Genomic DNA, 6,756 nt, shown 5'->3' on the forward strand with positions numbered 1-6,756 from the left:
CTGACCACATCCTGGCTCCTTCCCTTCTCAGAACCAGCCTCCCTTGGAACTGGGTAGGCCTATGACTAATAACATCACTGGGTAGACCTGATGTTTCCATTCCCAGGTCTGATACATAGAGACCTCTCTTGTGGCCCTCCATACTATTGCATTCCCTACCTGAGGACTGAAGGACAAGGAAGGGCTTGGGCTCTAAGTGTTAATAGTGGCACATGAAAGGAGCCTTGGTCCTCTGCCTCCATGACAGATTTTCCTTCTTGCCAGGCTCATCTCCATCTGCCTTCAACTGTGATGAAAACAGAAACACTTTCATTCTGTCAAGCTGCTGAAATTTTGGGGTCATTCTTTGTAGCATTTAGCCTACTTTTGACAGAGTTTAAACAGATAAAAATTCCTCAGAAACTTCAAAGAGCTACACTAGCGTTACTAGCTATTATTATAGCTTTTATTCTACAAAACCTTCCGAGAGCCCAGCTGGGGACTTCTTTCCAGACTTTATAGAGTCCTCAGACCTTTTCTGGAATGTAGAGGACCAAGGGAGACCCTTGGACCATATGCAGTGGTCTGACTAAGTGCACCTTTGTGTAAGGGAAGGGATGCAGGGACAGACTCACTTCCAGGAAGACGAGTTCTGATTGGCTGGTCCCTCAGGCACAGAGGAGCAGGCCTATGTCAGAACAGACACTAGATGGCAGTATGTGGTGCAGTGGGGCACATCTGATGAGCTTGTGGCTATCTGTATCCTCTGCTCATGGGCTGAGAGGTCTAGGGCTAAAGAAAAGGGGAATAGGATTGAACCAGTTGTCAACAGGCCTTGGGGGACTTGGTTGATCATGTGAACCCCTCAGAACTCTGTTCCCCTCACACAGGGTTGCTTTCACTGTTTATCCTGGTGTGTGTGTGTGTGTGTGTGTGTGTGTGTGTGTGTGTGTGTGTGTATTTGTGTGTGCACATGGGTCTCCACTCTTTTTGGCTAGTTTGGCTGCCCAGCAGGCTCTGGGGATCCTCCTTTCTCTGTTTTCCTAATGTTGGGATTGTAGGCAGACATTGCCATACCTTGCTTTTTAGATGAGTGCTGGGGACAGGAATTCAGGGCCTCAGGCTTTTTCAGCAAGTGTGTCCTTGATGGAGCTACCTTGCCAGGCCCCTATTTTGCTCTTAACCAGGTCTTCTAACCTGACCCAGAAGAGGATTGACAAAAGACACAGAATATAGATGTCCTAGGATGTGGGCTGGCAGTGGAGTATACTATGGATGGATCAGTCTCCTGGACCATTTCTCTAAGGATACTACTACTATAGGACCATTTCTCTAAGGATGCTACTCCTATAGGATGACTCTACTGACTCACAGAAGACAGAGAGAAGCAAAGGGGTCTGGCTTACCTTGGTCACCAGTTCTGGTCCAGAACTCTTTTTAATCTTCAAAACTCTGAGATAGGTATGATTTTTGTTCTTAGGGATTAAGAAGCCAAGATCTAGGTAGCTAGAGGAACTTGCCAGGATCCCATAGCTTGTGAGTATTAGAGCCATAACTCAAACTCTCTGACTTAGAAACCTCATACCTTGCAGCCTTGCCATCAGATCCTAGGTATACTCCTCTCTCAGGTATACAGAGCTGAGAAAAGGGCACCCTCACCCTAGCTCAGCTGGGATTACTATGGCTCTAGTCTATACCAGCGGGTCTATCTACGGAGAGGCATCTGATCCTCCTGAATTTGATAGCAACTCCTTTCCAGTGAGCAGAGGAATCCTCAGATCAGTAGGGAAAGGCCATCAGAAAAGGAAGATGGGGAAGGGACAGGGTAAGTGTAACTAAAGGAGTACGTGTAACGGAGGCAACACTGTAAGAGCTTTGCAAATGGCTTCCAGAGGCCATTAGGAAACAGGGCTGACGCACACCCCAGCACAGTTGGGGATGGGGACTCTTCTCTGCCCTTTGGCTGTTGGCACTTGGAACTAAAGTGCCCAGAGGTTCCATGTACTTACTAAGAGGTTCTGAGGCTTTGGTTTAGTGCACATTTCTGTCTTATGGATGCATAGCCCCAGTTCCAAACAAGCCGCTTCTCCTGCCTTCCTCTGAACGTTCTCAGCGCTCTAAACCTGCAACTTCCAAACCAAGACCCCAGCTAGAGCCCTTTTCACTTTACAGTTTCTGAGTTCAGCTTGATCAGCGAAGGAAAGGAACTTAGTAAAAGGAAGGGGAAGAAGAGACAAAGGGGGAAGTAACAGCAGAGAAGTTAAAGTCTTGAAAGAAAGGAAATCTAGGAAGAAAGGGAGGAAGGAGACACTTACCCTTCCCAGGAGCCTTCAGTTGGAGTTCTGCGTTTCCATGGTGAGGGTGTCAGTCTATCTCTGGGTGTCCACATGCCCTCCAGCAGCTGGGAATCTAGGGGGCATAATGGCATTTTGGTATAGAGCTGGTTCCCAGTTTTTTTTTCCGGAAATTGACAGTAGTTTCAGCTGAGCAGCGGGGCTGGGGATGTGGTTCAGTTGATAGCATGCGGACCGGTAAGCAGCAAGCCTTGAGTTTGGTTCCCAGCACCCCATAAAACCCGAGAACCGTGGCACATGCTGCAGTCTCAGCACGTGTGGAAGTGCAAGTAGAGACAGGGGGACCAGGAGTTCAAGGTCATCACTAGCGAGGCCAGTTAAGGCTACTAGAAACCCTGTCTCAAAAAACCAAACAAAACTATGGAAGAACAGATCATTTAAAACCTTGTCCCACTGAGTCTTCCTGGGGTCACGTGAGCCACGTCATGCGAGCAAGTCAGCAGGTGCCTGCCTGAGCGAAGCCATGCCCTGGTTTGTGAGGCTGCACTGAATGCCCTCGCATGGGTTTCTGGCAGGCCTTCTGGGGCCATCCAGCCAAACTCCCCCAAGAGTCACCTGGCATGACAGCGCTGTTTGCCTTTTGCCAGCTGTCATTCCATTAGCGTTTGTGCTAACCCAAAAGCCTTCAGCAGCAGCTAGCACCACTTCTCTGTCCCTGATTGGGAGGAGAAAATGCATTGAAAAGCAAATTGCTTTTCCAGTCACAGGTCTTTGGCTCAGGGAGGCTGCGGGACTGGGTAAGAGAACAGCTGGAGTCCTCCAGGGAGCTTCCCCATACTCAGCCCCAGCTAGTTTTCCCAGAGCCTTTCTGCAGGCCAAGCTGCAGAAAGGCAGTGAAGATTCAGGCCAGTGGCTTATGGAGAGGATGCACTTTGCATATTTTTCTGAGACCTGGAGTGAAGTAAGAATGAACAGCACTAGGCCTGGAGGAAAGCAGCTTGGTGACCTGAAGATGTTGCCCACATTTGGCGTTAAAGAGGGGAAGATCTTCAGGCGCCTTCATCAAATCTCCTGACACGACAATTCCGCTGTTGTGGAAAATCAAGATTCTGCATGGTGTTTTGAAGCTAATCTGTCAGGACCACTTGTTTATTTGACTTTCCAAATAAATTTCCTTTTAACAGGAGGAATGCCTTTAGTTACGCTCCTAATTTTAAGAGGCTCTACTGAGTCTCTTTTTACTGGCTAAATCACAACAAGACTAGTGAGGTCATAGGCAGTGGATTAATTACAGCAAGGAGGGCGAGACAAATCTAACCCTCTTTGACAAACACGGCTTAGCTACTTTAAGTGAACAATTTTCTACCGCAAACATTTTCACACATGTTGTCTCTCACAGCAAACTGCAGTGGTCTCTTGGTTACGAGCTGGCAGTTCTTAGAACTCTTAAACTATTCATATTATAGGAAAGTTCCTCCCTATAGTCCCCTCCCCCCAACCCCATCATCAACAGACTTAGATGGAAACTCAACTGTATGCTGACAAGAAGTATGGATTTAACCACATTTTTGTTTCTGATATGTAAATATTTTCTAACCTTTTTCATCTGTCAATCCAAGTCCCAGGCTAACCTAAGGTTTTACATCCTCAAAATGCTTATGTCAATATCTTCTTTACTTGATGTTTTTTTCATTAGGTACCATTTAAGAAAGGTTGAACAAAAGAATCTTGAATATACATATATAAATAGTGTATATGGATTACATATATGTAGAAAACCAGTGAATGGAACAGTATTTGCTGAGAGCTACTCTATAGAACAGGGAAGGTAGGCTTAGAAGCAGTGAAAGCAGAGGGGCAGCTGGCTCTCAGGCTGATCCTTTTGTTGCATAGCAATTTCCTCTGTAAAAGATTTCAGGGTGTTTTAAAAAGAGGTGAATCTTCCATCCTGAGGATGCTAATTAAAGTTCAGCAAGCTCTGAAGGTAGGTTCCTTAAAACTCAGGAAGGAAACAACTTGGAAGCCCCAGGAAGTCCCCGAAACTGACCCCCACCCCTCTTAAGCTTAGGTAAACAGTAAGGATTGCTGAGGAGATCAGAACAGCCGAGCTGTTCAAAACAGGCTCAGACTAGCAGTACGGACCAAAGAGGTTTACATTAGCTGAGTTGGCTAGAAGAGATGTTCTCTGACCTCTCAAGCAGCCTCAAGCTATGCAGTGAGCTCCAGGGTTCCAGTTCTCATGAGCCTATCTATGCTGGAGTGGGCTCTTGGAGTCATTTCTGCTCCTGTAAGATAACCCCTCTCCCATACTCCTGTAAGTTACTCCTACCAAATTCATTGATTCATCAGGTTGGACTTCGGTGGTTTCCTTACTTTAGTCTGTCATCAATTTCCTATCTGGGGAGAATAGACGTTTGTTCACATCTCTTCAGGGATAGTTTCACACAGTACTTCTGCGCTCTCTGAGACCCAAAAGCAGAGGTGCTCCTGGAGAAACAAACTATAGATGACCATCGGAGCCTAACATTTTGGAATTATAAAGCCGAGTATGGTGGCTTTTTGTTTTTGTTTGTTTGTTTGTTTTGTCTAGTTCTAGACCAATATGTGATTTTTTTACTTATTATATGTGAGTACACTGTAGCTGTCTTCAGACACTCCAAGAAGAGGGCATCAGATCTCATTATGGATGGCTGTGAACCACCATGGTGGTTGCTGGGATTTGAACCCAGTACCTTTGGAAAAGCAGTCAGTGCTCTTAACCACTGAGCCATCTCTCCAGCTATATGTGCTTTTTGTTTGAATTATGTTGTCCATTATGTTACTCCCAACAAGTACGACACCCACTCTGGAGCCTGGTATACAGTATGTAACTAATGAATGTTGAAAAGTTCGATGCCATGGAGGAGTAGCCCCACTGGGTGAAGGTAGAGCTCACTGTCTGCCAAGCTGCCTTCAGTATTTGGCCCAGAGAATGTTCTAGTGGCTACAATTTTTATGGATTCTCCTTTTGTAACTATGACTAACATAGGAAATAGCTAGCACTCCTGCAAACTGTGTCTTTCTGCCTCCTTTGGACTTTGGTATCAAGGTGATGGTGGAATAGTTAGGATCTGGCTGCTCACAGATTATCCTTCCAGGTCATTGTGGAGATGGAATAGTGTCCATCTGGGTAACAGGATGAATATATGCTGGGTATACTTTGCTCATATCTTAGACCAGTGACTCACAGTATTGTCTCTGCCCTGCCCTCATGAACTCTTCTGATGTCCCTGGGAAAGAAAGGATGGCTCTATTTCACCAGACTAAGATTTGATGTGGAGGACTGAAGTAGTTGTCTTGATAATCAAGCTGACTGGATTAAGAAAAGCTTAGGGGATTAATGAAACACTTTGTGTTTCTCTGAGAATGAGGCTTGCCTCCCTGACTAATCCCTCAAGGACCTCAAGTGAGATGGTACTTTGGGGAAGAGGTGAGAGTAGCCTTAGTAGGACAGCTAGTTGGAAGAAGTGTGTCACTCACTGGGAGTGCATCGTGCCCAGGTCACTTACTGGATGGCACCTTCCTCTGCTCCTGGCTGCCAAGTTATGAAGGACTTCAACTGACACATGTTCCTGTTGCCATGATGTTCTTGCTGTGTGACCATGGCCCGAGTCTTCTGAAACCATGAACTGAAATAATCTTTCTTCCCTTGTTTCTGTTAGGCATTTGGTCACAGTAATGAAAATCTAACACACAGAGGAATGATACAGCAATGTTTTAAGGTTTGTGACTCATAAAACAAAATAGTATTGTTCTGTTAAAAGAACATAACAATAAAATTACTCCAAAGACATTCTCCTATAACCATAGATCAGTGGCTGACTCAGCCATCATCGGAGGAGCTTTCTCCTGAGGTAGGTAGGAACTCATGAAAGACCTTGGAATACTCAGTCCTAAATGGGATGTCTTCATCAAACCCCTCCACTCAGGACTCAGGGAATTGAATGGAACAAGAGGAGGAAAGATTGTAAGAGCCAGTGGGGATGGAGGACCCCAAGGAAACAGTGAGTGCCTTCTAAACACAACAGGGCTGACATATATGAATTCAGAGACTGCAGCAGCATGCCAGGGCCTGCACAGGTCCAAGCCAGAGGGATCTCTGTACTGAAAGAGGAACTGGACACAACCCCCCCCAACTCTAACCTAGAACCTATCTCCACAGAGGGGTCTCTGTACTGAAAGGGGAACTGGACACAACCCCCCAACTCTAACCTAGAACCCATCTCCAATTGATAAGTGCTCACTAAGGAAAAATTACTTTTCTCCAATGGAGTCACACTGGGCTTATGTAAGGGAAGTCCCATGCCTGTTAGTAGATGACCAATAAATATATATAACATAAATAACTCAATAAACATAAATGAACTCAGTGGTACTTCTGAGGATGTTTTATCTCATAATGTTCATTTTTGGTTTTGGGATTTTTTTTTTTTTTGCCTTACTT

General features: G+C 45.5%; 1 long non-coding RNA gene across 1 annotated transcript in view; it reads left to right on the top strand.

Annotated features, from left to right (window-relative positions):
* The first annotated feature begins 3,436 nt into the window (after positions 1-3,436).
* LOC116093563 overlaps positions 3,437-6,756 on the top strand; it is a 9,897-nt gene continuing 6,577 nt past the window's right edge. The window contains exon 1 of the long non-coding RNA XR_004119744.1: positions 3,437-3,821. This is a non-coding gene — a long non-coding RNA (uncharacterized LOC116093563). The remainder of the gene's footprint in view (positions 3,822-6,756) is intronic.

This window comes from Mastomys coucha, unplaced genomic scaffold, assembly GCF_008632895.1.
Source record: "Mastomys coucha isolate ucsf_1 unplaced genomic scaffold, UCSF_Mcou_1 pScaffold16, whole genome shotgun sequence".
Taxonomy (NCBI): Eukaryota; Metazoa; Chordata; class Mammalia; order Rodentia; family Muridae; genus Mastomys; species Mastomys coucha.